The sequence below is a fragment of the Ceratotherium simum genome, chromosome 5 (genome assembly GCF_057802395.1).
Source record: "Ceratotherium simum simum isolate JZ-2026a chromosome 5, ASM5780239v1, whole genome shotgun sequence".
Taxonomy (NCBI): domain Eukaryota; kingdom Metazoa; phylum Chordata; class Mammalia; order Perissodactyla; family Rhinocerotidae; genus Ceratotherium; species Ceratotherium simum.
The window spans coordinates 88,352,172-88,369,558 of record NC_141904.1 but is presented as its reverse complement, the minus strand read 5'-3'; the positions used below and the strand labels follow the sequence as shown (position 1 = coordinate 88,369,558).

General features: G+C 52.3%; 1 pseudogene; it reads left to right on the top strand.

Moving 5' to 3' along the window:
• Window positions 1–228: 228 nt before the first annotated feature.
• On the top strand, window positions 229–3,030 carry LOC101393015 (uncharacterized protein C8orf88 pseudogene; annotated as a pseudogene).
• The last annotated feature ends 14,357 nt before the right edge of the window (window positions 3,031–17,387 follow it).

The window sequence follows — 17,387 nt, the reverse complement described above, 5'->3', positions numbered from 1 at the left end:
ACCCTCGGCAGCCTGGCCCATGGGCAGGGGCCCCCATGTGGCAGGGCCTCTGAACCCCGTCCCGGGGATGGTGCCTCCTGCAGCACCTTGGCCTCCCACACCCAGGCTCCTGCCTAGGCCGCCAGAAACCCTCCCAGGTGGACATGCCTCCCAGATGTTTTCTTGATCCTGCCTGGCTCCTTGGGCCTCAAATCCTGGGGCTTGTGGACTAGAGATGTCAAGCTCTACCACAGAGCTGAGCCTGGAAGGCAATTCTGCCTGGCCTTGCCCAGCTGTGGAAGCCAAGTCCTGAAGGGGCGGCTCCCTCTCAGGGCCAGCACTTCCCAGAGGGGGACAAGGGCAAGGCTGCTGGGTCTGCTCTCTGCATCTGTAAACTGGAATTCAGGCAGGGCAAGGTTCTGAATACTACCCAGGAGACCTTTGCTCCCAAAGTAAAGCAAGCACCCTGAGGAGGCTTTGGGCAGAATGCAGGCACAGTGGGGGCTGGAAGCCAGCCTCTCCTGGGCCGCAAGAGTTGCTGGCTCTCCCTCCTCCTCTCGAGGCTTTTACTACATAACCGTTGCCTAAACAACTGAGCTCCTCTGAGCTCCCCTCTCCACTGTTCCCACCCAAGGGTCAACCTGGGGTGAGCTCTTCTCCCACACTCACACCGCCGGGCACTGACTCAAGGGTGGGGCCCAGAGAAGTGACTTTCCAGTTTCTGCCGCTTGTTCCCTCGTTCATCCCTTCACTCCTGGTCCAAGCTTTTTGAGTACTGGCCCTAGGCCCTATGCCACACACAGGCTGGAGAGGTGAGCAGAGACCCCAGCTCTGTGCCCCAAGACTCCCAGGGCAAGAGGCTTATCAGGGAGGCAGAGTCAAGTCTGTGGTGAGCCACAAGAGTAGGAGGATAGGAAGTGGAGACCCAGCCCCCTGCCCCTTAGCCCCACTGTGTGGCTGGAGCCGCAGGTCCCGGTGGGGGTATGTGTGAGACAGCCCAGCAGGGGCACGTCCGTGAACAGTGCCTGTGCTTTCCCTGATGGGCTGTCACACGCAGTTCTGCATCCTGCTCCTGTTAACTCTGGACATGAAATCCGTCCATCCAGGTGTGACTGGTTCTTTGAAATAGCTGCATAGCGTCCCACAGTCTGGTCGTGTCCCACTTTTTTTATACAATGAATAACTTATTAAGAAAAACTAACCAGGTTTTAAAGAAATGAAAGAAAAAGACAAAAAGGCCTGGGGAAGGGCAATGTGACTTACAGCAGGATGGGCTGTTACCGAACAAAGTGGGCTCGCCTCCTGGTGAGTTAACTGACTCTACACCAGTGGAAGTTGTCTCACAAAGTAAAGTGTATTTGCAGCAAATAGGAGGCCATGAGGAATCATTTCCAAAGTCATGACATCTCCAAACAAAGGGAAGCAGAAACTTTGATTTTGGCTGGGGAATGAATATTCAAAAGGGAGAGGCGAGTATTTGTTTCCACAGGCTCAGTTGGAGAACATGTTTCCACATAGCGAGGCCTAAGCTCCTCCTGGAGAGATCTTTGAGTTAAAAATAAGGTGAAGGGGGCCGGCCCCGTGGCTTAGCAGTTAAGTGCGTGCGCTCCGCTACTGGCGGCCCGGGTTCGGATCCCGGGCGCACACCGACGCACCGCTTCTCCAGCCATGCTGAGGCCACGTCCCACGTACAGCAACTAGAAGGATGTGCAGCTATGACATACAACTATCTACTAGGGCTTTGGGGAAACAAAAGGAGGAGGATCGGCAATAGATGTTAGCTCAGAGCCGGTCTTCGTCAGCAAAAAGAGGAGGATTAGCATGGATGTTAGCTCAAGGCTGATCTTCCTCACAAAAAAAAAAAAAACAAGGCAAAGTTTCCAGTGACCTCCTCTCCTGTGAAGGCTGGACAAAAGTTTCCGTCTGGGGGTGCCCTTGCTGCCCATACTGGTGAAACCAGCAAACAGTTAGCCATTGATGATTAAGTAGCGAGGAACTGAAGTTTTCTTTCCTTTCTGCAATTACCAGTTTTAGCTGTTAGCTGTTTACCCATCCATTGTTAACTATGCTGTTCAGGCAATATGCTGACTCCCACCGTAACATCTTCCTGGAGCCTGGGTCACTACAGTACTGGGTGTTTGAGCTGTTTTTCTGGAATTAGAACCCCTTGTCCACTTCAGGCCGTTTGAGACCACCAACCCATCAACTAGGCCCACGCAGATGTCCGATAAGTGACCTTTTGATGTCAAGAGGCTAAAAAAACTCCATCCTTGGGTCATGCCAATGCTGCCATTTTGTGAACATGTGTCCTATGAAGAGGCATGAAGTCTGACTATGCTTGTGCAGATCATCAATTACATCACCTCTCCTCACCTCCAATCATCTCTCTCCACATTTCAGATCACCTTGCCTCCTACCCCCTAAATATCCCTGAGTCCCTATTTTCAGGGAGGTGGATTTGAGACTTGTTCTCCCATTTTCCTCACTTGGCTGCCTTGTGATTAAACCTTCTTTCTGCTGCAATCTTGTCATCTCGGTGTTTGGCTTTCTGGGCAAAGGGCAAAAATGGACCTGGTTCAGTAAAAGAATGTCAAGTCTTTGTGAAAATGGAACCAAAAAATCGATTGGTAAACCACTTCAGCCAGCATAGACCTGTTCTTCATCTGACTTCTCCCCCTGGACCAGTGTTCCCTTTCACCTTTCCAAGTGAATATCCATGCAACACTCAGTTCTTACAAAGTGGAGTTAGCAGATGTAAGACGAATGGAATGCACGCCTTTTCTCAAAATCTTAACAACAGCAATATCAGTCTCCAGCTAAAAAAGAGAGACTCAAATACAGCAGAGATTTCCAGTTGAAGCTCTCAAGTGTTTCCATCTGCAGAAAAAAAAAACAGATTTTCTGCCTGATCATCCCACTGTGCTTCAAAAACCAGAAAACAACCAAAGTTCTAAGTAGCATTTTAAGAACAGATGAATTTGAAGATAAAGAATTATTCATTTTATATTTTGGACATCTACAAATGAAGTGGATCTAGTAACAATAACTGTAACGAACTGTGACAATTCAATTTATTTTTAATTTTGATGGTTGTATATTTGGTTTCTCCTAAAATGAGAGATATTTTAAACTATAAAGAATTTGCTAATCAGTTTCAGCTTTGCAGGCAGTTTCCTGCATAAATTGGGAAGTAACACTGGAAAGTAAGAATTTGGTTACTGAAGTGGGAAGACAGTGTATTTAAAATTTGCATGCCACTTGCAATTTTTTGTTTTTCATCACTTGTAATAATAGAAATGTAAGCTGTAAAGATTCTCAAATGTAAAGTATTTGCTACAATGTGAAAAAAAAAAAGTTACCATTTGCCCAGACCAGGGCAGGGCCTATGGAAGTACTTAAATACTGTCCCCTCTCCTCCCACTCCTCTCTCCCTCTCCTCCTCCCCCCTTTTCTCCCCCTCCCCCTTTCTGTCACACACCCCATCTCCTGGTGATCCTGGTGTGCTGCCAGGGTTGAAAGGTACTGTTTACAGCCTGTGTTACCCAAACTTGCCTGAAAACAATCACCAGGCCCTTGTTCAACTACAGATTTTCTGACCTCTCCCCTGGAAATTCTGATTCAGGTGGCTTGGGTTGGAGAACTCTGCCTTAGGCTGTGTCTGTACTTCCAGGTCCTCTGCATATAAAAATGAATGTGTGTTCCTTTGTGGGAAACGAAGGTGATATTATTGGCTATGAGGAAAGTTCCCGCATTATCTTCAGTCTGCCCTGACTAACCTCATCACCAAAAAAAATCACACGTCTCTTGCTAAGTTTTTTTACTGGAAAACATCTCTACAGGAGCATACTTTGAGGTAGATTCTGGTTTGGTAGTGTTGCAGAAGAGGGAGAATCCCCCTCCGCCCTTTCCCTTAATGTTCTTATGGCTGGCCAAATAATTAAAAGACAAGTTAACAGGAGAAAATAATACCAAGTTTAATAACATGTATACATGGCAGAAACCAGGGAAACTGAGTTTCTCAACAAAATGGTGGAGGTTCTCATCTTAAATACTATCTTCAGCTAAAGACAAAGGAGGATGTCGGGGGTAGGGGGAGTCAGTTATGGGTGATTACCAGAAAAGCACAGTAAACAAGAGTAAGGTTATTATGCAGATTTAAGGCCTCACCTTCCACACTGATAAGTTTCTAGAGATGAGGCCATGCCCCCTCTTCCCAGTAGAGAGAGAGAAATACCTTTACAAATGGACATTTCCCTTATAAATGTAAATGTTTGTCTGACAACCTTTACAGGGCCACCTGGAGAATGTGGCCTGGGAAAGACAGAATTTTTGATAAGATGGGCTTGTTGGTGCCTTTCCTATTGTAGAATCTATTTTACATTACACTACAGCCATCATATGATAGTGGCTCCTTCCTGGAACAGGACTTCTATGTTAAATTCTTTAGCTAGTTTGGGGGAGGTCAAATGTCTATCAGAGAAAATAATCAAGATAAAGAGATATATTTTGGGGTGGCCAATTTTGATCTCCTACAGTGGAATATTGGTGTTTTCTCTGCTTCAGATTTTAAACTTGGAAGCAGCACATTGGCTGACTGGTGTATATGTCTGCTCAAAGCCAGTGGCTTCCTCTTGCTATTACTTTTTTGGACTGACTAGCAACCACTAAGTGGAGAGAGACAGGGTAGCATCTCCAATAATCCCTGGACAGGAAAAGACAGCAAAGCACTTGCTATTGACCCCATTTCAAGGTGCCCCACCCACGTCACTTTCTAGTACTTCGTTTTATACCACTTGTCACTTTCTGAAATTATCCTGTCTCAGACCTGTCACCCTCACTAGAGCAGGGACCCTGTCTACCTCACTGCTGCACAGGGCCTGGCACATAGTAGGCCCTCAATAAATCTTTGTTGGCTGAACGAGGTGGGATTCCCACTCAGGTCCAGCTCAGTGCACTTGTGTCTCTCATCACAGCACCAACCCTCCCGGGTCCCAACTCAAAGTGGGCTGTGGGGAGGCAATTGGATTTTATGCTAAATGTGATGGGAAGCCACCCAAATATTTCAGCAGGGGTGAGCAGGATTTGATGGGGGCTTTGAGAAAACCCTGGCCTCTGTGAAGATCTGGCAACAGGGAGACCCACTTTGAGGCTTTCTCAATGTTCGAGGGTAGATGGTGCAAAATGGGCAGGTCCAGATGCAGTGTAGATGTCAGAGGGTGCTCAGTCTCTCCCGACACTCTTTTTGAGGCTAGACAGCTCCTTTGGCCATTTCCAGTGAGGCATGGTTCTGGGGACCCGGCCTGGATGGACAGCCTTCTAATGGTTGTCTTCCACACCCAGACAAGGGCGGCACATGTCCCAATGCCTGTCCCCATCCTGTGGCTTCTCTTTGGCCTTGCTCTCCCCTCCCCACGCCCGGCCAACTGGACAGATGAGGGGTCCAATGGGACAAGAGCCCTGGACTGGGAATTAGACTCGGAGTGCAGTCAGCACACCAGGGCCCTCCCTGCCTCTCCTCTGGACCTGAGCTTCTCCATGTCACGTGGGGGTGGGGCAGGTGGGCCAGCAAGACGGATTCCCGTTGGGCCCGAGTGGTCCCAAAGCATTCCTCAAGGGCCGCCTCTTTCAAGAATTATCTGATTAGAGGGAAGTAAAGGAAGGGAACACAGTTTTTGAGAGCCATTTATGTCAGGCTGTAGATGAGGTGCTGGTTGGGTTGGGTTTTTTCCCTTTGTCAAAGAAAACTGAGTTGGGCCTAGGGCCCAGGAGTTAGATTCGTTTCTAGATTCTCACCATTCAATGCTACAAAATACAGACAAGGTCTTGGGGTAGGAGGACAGATATTAAGCAAGTAAATAAAAAATAACTCAGAGAAAATTTATGAGAAAAGGAATCAGGATGACAGGATTGAAGGAACTTGTGGAGATCAAGAGTTGAGGGGCTCCTGGAAGAGGGTTCAGGCCAGCTGGACAGCTGGCGCCACAGCCCAGCACACGGTGTGTCAGTGCAGGGTGTGCCTGACAGAGAGAGGAGGCCCCAGGGAGGGCAGGAGCGCCGGGAGACAAAGTCGAAGAGGTCAGCAGGGCCTGGGTGCTGCGGGGCCTGGTGGGGGAGCAACAGCTCTGGTTCACCCTGTAAAGGCTACTCAGACCACCTCTAAGTGAAGGAAGGACTGGGTTGAGCTTGGGGAGCAAGGGGGAGGTGGCAGGGCAGAGGAAGCAGGGGACCAGACAGGAGAAGAAGATGGTGGTGTGGGCCAGGTGGCCGGCGGCCATCTGAAGAGGCAAGTCCCTCTGCTACACCCTACCTGATGTGGCCATAACGTCCCCCTTCTTCCGGCACCCCTCAGAGAATGGCCATTAGGGAATAGGGTCTGGTTTGTGGTTGTGAGCCCCCTCTCAGGAGGAAACATCCAGGGCAGCTGTTAACCCGTGACTTGGAGGGGATGTTGGCAGAACATGCAGGCCAGGTGTGGTCTTAGGGGAAGCCTTGTGTCTGGGGAGCGGGATGGTTCTTGGGAAGGACAAAGTCTTCATCCCTAGAGTTAAACACCACCCATGAGGATGCCACATACTTCAGGTAAGCAACGACCAAGGCCAGCGTCACTCCTCTTGGATCCCTGTGCTACATCTGAAAGATGCGCAGTGCTAGCTCCCTGAGACTCGTGAGCCCTGAAGGGACGGTGCCTTTCTCTACCCCGGAGAGCAGCAGGAGGAGGTTCCCGCCACAGCCATGTTGGGCTGCCTACGCCCAACGCCCTTCCTGAGTGGAGCGAACTACTCCCCCACCCGACACCTGTAGTTGCCAGGCCATGCCATGCCCTCCTTGGTCCGAGCTCCCGGGCCCACCACCGGCCCCCGCGGCTCTCTGCTTCCCTCCCCTCCAGCGGCAACACCTTGCATTGCCCCACCTCACCCCATTCCCTTTTCCCCACGTCCGCCCCACTCCCCTTTGCCCCACGTACCCCCCCTCCGCTGCCTCCTGCGAGTCACACCCAACAGACCACCGGGCTGGGCGCGGCCTTTAAAAGGCGTTGGGCGCGCGCCCCGCCCCCGACGTCCCCGCCGCTTGGCCTGGCCCCGCCCCTCTCCCCACGGTGACCCGCCCGCTTCCCGCGCCGCCTCCCAACCGCCGTCCCCGCCCCCGCCTCCCAACCGCCGTCCGCGCCCCCGCCTCCCACCCGCTCTCCCGTCCTGCTGGAGACGCTTATTAGCATGCGGACTCCCAGACTCCCCTCTCTCTCCCTCTCTCCCTCCCTCCCTCCCTCCCTCTCCCCTCTCCCCTCTCCCCCTCTCCCCCTCCCCCTCTCCCCTCTCCCTCTCTCCCTCTCCCTCTCTCTCTCCCTGTCTCTCTCTCTCCCTCTCTCTCTCTCTCCCTCTCTCTCTCTCTCTGGGAATCTGTTTTAACAAGCTGCTGCTTATGATCGAGGATCCCGCAGGTTTGGGAAAGGAATTGACCCAAAGTCTAGAAGGTTTGGACCCTGGGGTATTGTTCCAGTATCCCAGGACCCCCATCAGGGCTTTCCTGCAGCAAGGGTCTCCTCCTGAGGTGTTGCTAATGTCCCCTGGGGTGGGACTGAGCCAGAAGCCAGGAGTTATCCCCAGGGCACAGATTGCCCCGATTATGGAAAAAGTTACTATATTAGTACAGAGTTCAGTCTCAGCCATTCCTCCTGACTGTGGATAAACCAAATCTAGATGAACACAGTGTGTATGTACACAATTTAGGAATACAAGATGAAATCACCGTCACCCAGACACCGGGCTGGTGGGGTATTAGGTTGATTAGCCCCAGGTTGGAGACCAAGGTTGTCATAGCAGAGTTCATCGTTGACTTCAAAGTCAGGATTATGATTAGGGTCAGATACAAGGCCATTTCAAGGAGGACCGTGTTTAGGATGACTGTCAGTGACAAGAGGAGGTGGAGTCAGTTCAAGTGGAAAATTAGGGCGAGCTATGGTTGGGATCAGGGTCACTTGCAAGGTTATGTTCAAGCTCATCTCAAGATAAGGCAGGTCAATGTCGGGATGATCATCAGTTTCAGGACGACAGTCAAGATCAGAGGTCAAGGTCCATTTCCATGTCACATTCAAGGTCAGGGCCAGACGAACAGTAACCTGGTTTGCAGAGCTGAGCATCACAGAGTCCACAAACCATGGCCCAGTCACTGGGCCCTAAGCTGGACAGGACTCTGCTTCTCTAGAAGCCAAACACAACACTATGATTACGCCCAGCCCAGAGAGTAGCACCAGAGAAGATTTACGCCGTGCACCACTAGCCACGGTTAAGTTGCAGTCATGAGCTTCTAAGAGTGCTATTTTTAACACACGAGGTATGAGCCAAGAGTAGGCACGAAACAAGAAACAACTGAGGAGAGTGAGAAGTGGAAATGTAGAAGAGCGTGGCAAAGTAGAAACCAGAGCTAAGTCAACGGGGCACTTCTGCAAAACCTACAATGACCCACTGACTGAAACTACTATTTTATAACATTGGTCCTAAGTGGCATCTGTTTAGTTCCAGCTGGTGGCTTATACATGCTGAAATGCAGGGCCCCTGCTGCCCAATCTTCCTCTCCTGTGAAAAATCAGAAATCCAGAAATATCTGGTGTCTTAAGTATTAGCAACTATGCCAATTAAAAAACAAAACAACACTAAAGCTAAGTTACTTTCACCTATAGGCTGTGCATGGTGTCCATAGGTCACCAGCAGTTTGTGGTTGCTCCCCTAAAGAGACAATACTTTCTCCATTCAGGGTCCTCACTCCCCAATACTGTGCTTAAAAAACCGGAAACAAGCTAGGGACAGGTAGTGCAGGGCCAGACATGGGAAGGCCTTTCTGCCTCAAGGCACCACACGTGCCCTGTTATGAAGGCGCTTTTGCTTGGTAAAGCACTGGCTATGACTAGCTAACACGGTCTCTACTGAGCCAAGGGTCTGGAAGAAGGAAAAAAGACAGGGCAAAGGCAGATAATCTTTGTCCTTGTTACATTTTATTGGCATCACGTTCATCTCTTTACAGAACTTGGCCCACACCCTAGAACATAGACCTTGAGAAAAAGGGGAAAGGGGAAGTGCTCTGTTAAGCAAGCTAACAGTGCAGGGGCAGATCCTAGGGAGGGGGCAGAACTGCCAGGGTTCCATACCAAAGAAACAGGTTAATTAATGATGGGCAAGTGGGGAGTCGGTGGGGAAAAGGAGAAAAAGGTTTGTTAACCTAAGGATACCACAACCTGAAAGGAGCACCTTCTAGAACAAAGGTGAAATCACTAGGACAGATCTGTTAGGATTTTTCTTTCTCTCGTAAGTGGGGTATTGAGAAATGTGGAGAAAAAAAAGGAACAGTGAGAATTTTAATTTCTGAAAGAACAGCCATTTATCCATCCAAATATGGATACAGAAGGGAACTAGACAGTTCTCCTCCTGGAGAGATGAAAAGCTTTTTGGCTCTTAAGTCTTTGATAAAAGGCATATGTAATTCTTGTGTCTACTGTACAGAAAACTGCCTCTAGCTGGATTTCTGAATTCTGAGTTGCTAACACTCTACAATCCAGACAGGGTTCAACCCTCCATCTTACACGCCTGTATTACAGGACTTCAACACATAATCCAAGAATTTCTTACACTAATTTATACATTTTAAGTGGTTGCATATATTAACATGTACTATAAGATTCTTTTCTAGGAAGCATTACATAATAAATGGATACCGTGAAAAGATCTGATTAGTTAAAAATAACAAGTGTTAACAGATACATACAAAACTCAGCCTGATCAGACTGGGTGTGAGCCTGCAATGAAGCATGGGGCACCAGCCTTCCCAAGTGACAGCCTTCAAAGGAGGGAGGGGTCGGGGTGTGGTGGGGGTGGGGGTAAAAATGATGCTGGCCCTGATATCTGTTCCTCTACATTGAAGCCAGCATATATGGGGTTAAAAACCAAAAAGCACTCATTCCCCTTCCCTGGTTCGCCAAGGTCCATTCACACGTAGATATTGGTTGTTTTAGCCTTTGTATCCCTGAATTCCACAAGGCAAATGGAGGTAATAAATTGTAACACATTGAGTTCTGGCTAATGACCAATTCTTGAGGTTTGTTACAGGGAAACTGATATCCAGAAGTTATCAGGAAGCTGCAGCTCCCCAACTCCTGGTTCCTGGTGCTGAATCCACCATCATCACAGGGATAAACAGAGGACACCTGCAGCTTCCCTTGTCTCTGCCAAACGCAGGCTGATGGGAGGACACTGGACTACAAAGCCACAGCTCCCCCGCCCTATCTAAACCTTGTAAGTTTTGTAATCATTCATTGGTGGCAGTTTCCGTCCTCTTGCCAGGGCCCAATTTCGGGTGGCACGGGAAGATTGATCTATGGGGCCCTAAACCTCCTGCAGTGGATAGAGATGACAGGGGGCCCGGCACCAGAAGGTCTGGGACCCCTGCAATACTTCCCCAACAAATGGTTAGACCAGTACATTCTTTCCCACAGATTTTCTTTTAAAAACCCCAACTCCTAGTGCCTCGGGACGACTGTGGGTCTTGGGGCACAAGCCCACTGAAGCCTCATTTTGCTAGCAAAATTAAACCATTTTTCTTTTCCTCGATCCCTGGTGGAATTGTTAGGTCCTATGATAACTCTGTTTGACTTTTTGAGGAACTGCCTGTTTTCAAAAGTGGCTGCACCTTTTTACATTCCCGCCAGCATCTAGGAACACACTTAACGTGAAAGGCAAAGGATATAACACAAGACTTAAAATAATAGATGTTACGGACTGAATGTTTGCATCCCTCCAAAATCCATATGTTGAAGCCCAACCCCCAGTGTGGTTGTATTTGGATTAAGAAAGTAATTGAGGTCAAATGGGGTCATACGGGTGGGCCCCTGATCTGACAGGATCAGTGTGTCCTGATAAGAAGAGACATCAGAGCCATCTGGCTCTCTCTCCCCACCTCCACCCCCGCTCTCTCCGGGCACACTCAGAGGACAGGCCACGGAGGACACAGGGAGAAGGCAGCAGTCTGCACGCGGGGAGGGGAGTCCTCACCAGAAAACGAATTTGCTGGCACCTGAATTATGGACTTCTGGTCTCCAGAACTGAGAGAAAACAGCAGTCTGTTGTTTAAGCCACCCAGTCTGTGGCATTTTGTCATGGCACCTGGCGCATCCAGTAAAGGAGCTATAACGCAGTTCCAATGAGAATCTCAATAAGGTTTATTTTGGGGGAGGGTGAGGACGGAAAAAGGTGGAACTGGAATAAAATTCTTAGTGTAAATGGAAAATGCACCAAAATAGCCAAGAAAAAAATACAAACAAGACTAGTGAGGGGAGACTTGCCTTATCAGGGGTCAGATCACATTACAAAGGCAGTCAAATCAAGATGGTCCAGGCAAGAAACACGCCAGAAATTTCATCACCCCAGGTGGAGGGATAGGTGGGTGCGAGGTCAGGCAGCTTTCCTGGAGTAAGCAGAGAGCTCGGGAAAGTGTAGAGAAACCCCAGGGCGGAAGACAAGTGGTAACGGCTTCCTCCTACCTCCTCTCTCCACACATCCCATTGCGTGTAATTCAGCCCCTCCGACCACTCTGCCAGGGGGCCCCTGTTCACACCCTGGGGCTGGGAAACCCACCACCTCACTACGTGCCCCACTGCTTCCTCTGCAAGGGCAGGGAACAGCGTGCAGACTCTGGAGCGGGACTGCTCTGGGCTGGGCCCTCGCTATGCCACCAAGCCTCAGTTTCTTAGCCTGTAAAATGGGATAATAATATCTAGCACCTCTAGGATTGTTTTGATCATTAAATTAAGAATTAATCAAGGTAGGGTGCCTATTAAAATGCTTGGCACACAGTGTATGATCAACAGGAGTTCATTTTTATTCCCATCCTTGTCCCTTTATAAGGCAAAGCACCCTTGGGGAGAGTCTGGGCCGATCCCTAATGCTGACCCCAGTGTCCAAAGCGGGCCTGGTAAGTGCAGGGCCAGACTTGGTAGGTAATGTTGCCTCAATGAAACAAATGCTATTAGCTAAGACTCTTGCGTGCGAGTAATAAAACCCTAGTTTAAATTGGCCAAATCCCCGAAGGGAATTTATTGGCCCTTGTAACTGAAAAATCCAGGGGTGAGATGGCTTCAGGCCAAGCTATAACCAGGCACCTAAATGTTATGTCATCAGAAAGCTGTCTGTCTCTCTGTCCTCCTCTCAGCCCTGCTTTCCTCTGAGCTGGTTTCCTCCTCAGCAGGTTTCCCTAAGAGGTGGCTTCAGTGCCACAGGCTCATATCCACACTGAGCAACACAGCAGGAAGAGTGCCTCTGTCCCCTGGCTCCATGAGGGCCATCTGCCTTAAATAGAGAGGGCCCTCCCTTGAGTCACACACCCTTCCCTGGATGGCATACTCTAGCAGGCCACACCTGGGCCAGGGGCCCACCCACGAGGGAAGGATCAGCTTCATGTGAACCAACCACATGGACCCAGAATGGAGAGAAGAGGGTTCTGCAGAGGAGACTCGGGGGGCTGGCAGCCACAGCAGGGGACACGGGTGGGCAGAAACCTCAGGTGTAGACTGCACAAGCCTCCCCGGAGGGCTCTGAACCAGGAGCTCCTGTGGAAGACTGGCACACAACTTCTTAGCAGAGCACCTGAGCCAGCTACTGAAGTGGCATGGCGCTTATTAGTCAGGTAAAGGTTAGGCTGCTGTTAACAAAGCCCCTAAAGGATGATGGCTTAGCACACGTGGAAGCTTATTTCTCCTTCACGTGAAGGTCCAGGCCAGGTGTGGTGGCTCCACGACGCTCTGGGGCTCCTTCCACCCAAGGGTGACTTCCGCCTGGTATACAAGGTGGCTGCTCCAGCTCTGTGTCCACCGCCAGGTCCTCGCTTCAGCCAGCAGGAAGGGGAAAGGGAAGGGAGAGGCCACAGCACTTCTGCTCCCACTCAATGGCCTCAGACTTTCACGGTCCTGCTTGGCCGCCAGGGAGGCTGGGAATGTAGTCTTTAGCCAGGCAGCCATGGGTCTCTGTGAGTTTCTACAGTTACGTTTCTTACATGAAGAGTCGAGGATGACTAGTAGTTTTTGCCTTGGGTGGAACAGCATTCATGGTGGATGGAAAGGCAGGGAAGTGGGGAGTTCCTGGTGTATAATCGGCTTTTCATTGGGCTGAAGAGTAGGATGCTGGGCTGTAAGAATGGGAGTGTGAGTGGGCGAAGAGGCTGGAGAGGCGGGTGGGGTACAAACCAGAGTGGGCCTGAACTGGGTTCCAAGAACTGACCGTGTGCCCACATGTCTGAGCTCCGTTCACGCCACCTGCCAGCAGCTGCCCTCGGCCACCCCTCAGCCTGGGGTGTGTCCGCTCCCTGGGGGAGCGATGAGGGGAAGAGTCCTGCACAGACCCTGAGGCTCAAGGCCGTCTGAGTGGGGAGTTCCAGGGACTGGCGTGAGGCCGTGGGCTCCAGGTGGGCACATGTCCTTGGTCTGTCCTTGGGGAGGGACACAGGTGGAAGGAGGCCAGAGGGAGGCCCTGAAGCAGTGTTTTCCAACTTGGCAGCACCTCACAATCAACTGGGGATAAAAAAGTATTGAGGTCCAGCTGCACCCTCCAGAGACTCAGGTTTAGTTGTTCTGGAGTGGAAGGTAGACACTGGTATTTCAGAAAAAGTCCCCAAGTGATTCTAAAGGACCGCCCTGTGCTGAAGCTCGCGTCTGGGTGGTGCTGCCCCGGGTCTTGGCTGGGCAGCAGGATGGCGGGTAGGGCCACCCCCTGGTGAGGAGGGCCTCGGTCTGAAAATCGCTGCCCATCATCTTTGGACATCTTTCCCATGTGTGGAGTTCTCCCCCACAGCAGTCTGGCTGGGCCTAGACACCCACTTTCCCAGCCTCCTTTGCAGTTGGGGACAGAGATCTGCCCCATTGTGGCTGCAACAGATGCTGAATGGGAGGCAAGAGCGATGACAAAGTGAGCCCCCTGCAGAGCCCACTCTTTGAGGAGGGGATGTCATCTCTGCTCTCAGAGGAGCCCCAGGAGAAGTTCTGGTGGGGAGTCCCAGGCACACCATTCGAGGAGTGGGCAGCCCCCCGCCGTCTGCACCCAGGGGTGCAGGAAGGTTTTGGGCACCATGGCGGGCTCAGGTTGGTTTAGGCTAGGTGCCATTAACAATGACGACAACAATCATTTACTCGAGGCTTATCACGTGCCAGACTCTGCTCTCAGCATCTTCAAAACAACCCTCCGAGGCAGGAACTATAGACGAGGCCGCTGAGGCCAGAAGGCTGAGCTGCTGAACATCACACAAAGGGGATGTGGCTTTAAACCAAGGCCATTTGGCTACAGAGCCCGTGCTACCAAACTCTATGGGCTTGTTGTTTGGGGTGATTATTATCACTGTTACTCTCATTCTCAGATGCCAGGAGAGGCGCAGTGACCTCCCTGAGGCTACCAGCGAGGACGCAGACCCAGGAAGCCCAGCGAGCATTCTCCTCCCCATCCAGGCTGGCCAGGTGGTGCAGGCGGGTCCCCGCCCCAGCCCTGGAGTCTGGGCGCCAGGGGGCTGATGAGACTGTCGCTGATGTGAATAACTCTGCTGCCCTCTGAGCGTTCTGTCTAGGCCTTATCGGCCTGGAACTTCCTCCAACCCTGTCTTGGCCAGGCCCCGGGCCCCAAATTCCTGGTGGGTGATGTGCACTCTGTCTGCGATAACAGCCCTGGCAGCGCTCCGAGGGGACGGCCGCCTTGGCCGCATCTCCAGCTCAGATAACAGAGGACAGGCGAAATATCTCCACTTTATCTCCGGGAAAGCTGGCCAGGCCTGGGGCTCAGCGGGCTGCAAGGGGAGACCAAACCTCGGCTCACCGCCTCTCCTCCTGACCTGTAGCTGGGAAGGGAGCAGCATCAGAGGGCCGTGAGTGGCCCAGGCTCCAGTGAGGCCAAGCTCTGGGCCTTCTATGACCCCAGGCTGCCTCCCTGCTGACAGAAGGAAGCATTCAATCTGTCACTCACTCCTTCATCAGAGGTTAGTGAGCACTCCCCTGGGGCCAAGCCCTGTTCAAAGTACTTCAATTGATTTAACTGCAAAGTAATTACAAACTGTTTTAATTCATTTAATCTTCCCAACAACCGCATGATATAGGCCCTGATGTTCTTCTGTTCATTTTACAGTTGAGGAAATCAAGGCCCAGAGAGGTGAAGTAACTTGCCCTAGGTCACACAGCTGGCATGTGGTCGAGTGCTTACCCAGGCTATTTCACCTATGGTCATTTATAATGAATAAAAATAAGTCAGCTAGTGACAAGTACTCTGAAGAGCAGAGAGGGTAGGGAGCGGCTGAGGGAGGGGCAGTTGCTGTCTGCTGGGGTCTCCGGGAGGGCTCTCCCGTGGTGACATTTCAGCTATATCTCAGGGCAAGGAATAGCCAGCCATGGGGATCTGGGGGAAGGGCATTCCAGACAGAGGGAACAGTAAGTGCAAAGGCCCTGAGGAAAACAAGCTCCAGTGTGAAAGGGGCGCAGAGAGGGAAGGGCCCGCCCAGGGTTAGACAGAAAGCTGGGGCAGGCTGGACCCTCCATCCCCTCCTGGCTCCTCTGTGGCCAGCCCTGTCTGAGCCCCTGGACACCTCCTGGCTTCACCTCCTCCCAGCTGTGTGACCCTGGGCAAGTGGCTTCCCTTCTCTCTGCCTTTGCTCCTGGCTGCCTCGCCCCTGTCCTGGGCTACGGTGAGGCCCCCAGGTGGGGGTGGGGCACACTCCGGGCCCATGGCTGCTGCCCAAAGATGTGAGGTGGCCCCCGCTGGGCCATGTGTCTCCTGGCAGGGATGAGAGATGGTCCTGGAGGTCCTGAGGTCCCGGAGGGCCTGGTCTAGGCCTTGCGTCCTAGAGAATGTGGCCCCAGGACTGAGAGAGACACAGAGACCAAGGGATAGAGTCAGAGGGAAATGGAGACCAAGAAAGACAGAGTAAGACAGAGGGACAGGTGGACATCACAACTGAGATGGAGACACAGAGAGACAGAAAGAGAGAGACATGGTGGGGGAAGACACCCTGAGAGAGAGAGACATGGACCGTCTGAATGAGACACTGAGAGGTACAGAGAGAGAGAGACGGGGGCGGGGAAGACACACTGAGACAGAGACATGGACCGTCTGAAGGAGACACTGGGAGACACAGAGAGAGAGAGAGACGGGGGCGGGGGGAGACTGAGAGACGCCTGGAAAGAGAGAGAGACAGACGTCTGACTGAGACACGGAGAGACACAGAGAGAGGTTGATTCACAGCAACAGAGAGACAGGGAGAGAGGTTTACTACAACAAAAAAAGAGACAGACAGAAAGACACAGAGACAGAAGACGGCAAAGAGAGAGACCGAGACGGAAGGACAGGATTTTGGGATACCAACTCTCTTTGGGCTTGACTGGCCTTTGCGACCCTAAGTTGCTGGTGGGGAAGGGACTGGGGGTTTAGGGTTCCTGTGCCAGAGTCCAGGCCTGCAGGGCCTGTCCCCTGTTCCCCTGGGCTGCTCTGGGGCTGGAATGCTTGCCCCGGTCTAGCAGGGCTGGATTTTGCTCTGGTGGGTTTTTGGGTGGGGTTTTGAGCCCTTGGCCAGGAGGAAGCCCCTGCCACCTGCCTGCTCCCTGTGGGGCCTCTTACCAGGTACAGGCTCCTAGTCTGCCAAAGGGGCAAGTGTGGGGTGGGAGGCCCCACCCTGCCTCAGCTGTGGGTGTCAGAGTCACCGTAATTAACACTTAGAGCTTACAACTGGCAGTGTTCCCCGCCTGTTGGGCCCTGTGCTGAGGGCATGCCATGAGGTTCTCCATGGCTCCCCACCAACAGGCTGGGGTTAACCCGTCCAAGAGATGAGGAGGTTGGGCTCAGAGAGGTCAAGGGCCTTGGCTGGAGTCACACAGTGGTCCCAGGCAGCTGTGTGGACCCAGGAAAAAGCAAACCTAGACTGCTCCGAAGCTAGGGGCTGGGAACGGTGTGCCCGAGGACCTGTACCCACAGTGTGGGAGGCCCCGAGGTAGGAAGCGAGGGGGATGGGGAGGCCGGGGCCAGGCTGGGCCTGTTCTCTGACCCGATCACACCGGCCGGCCTCTCGGCAGTGCTGTCCGCAGGCCCCTCAGGCCCTCGCAACGTGCCCAGAGTTTCTGGGCCCATCTTCCAGTGGGGACACTGAGGCCAGGCTGACTGAGGTGGCGGAGGCACAGCCCCCCAGGCTGAGGCAGCAATGCGAGATCTGGAGCTCAGAGTTTAGCCTAGGCGGGGAGGGGCTGCGGGCAGGGGTCGGGGCGCTCACAGCTCCGCGGGGAACGCGCGGCGCGGCCACCTCCGGGCCCGGTGTGCACATCGCGGCGACGAGCCAGCGGCGCCAGGCGCGGCCCGCTCCCCGGCCGGCCGAGACCCCGCCCCGGGGGCGGGGTCAGGGGAGGGGCC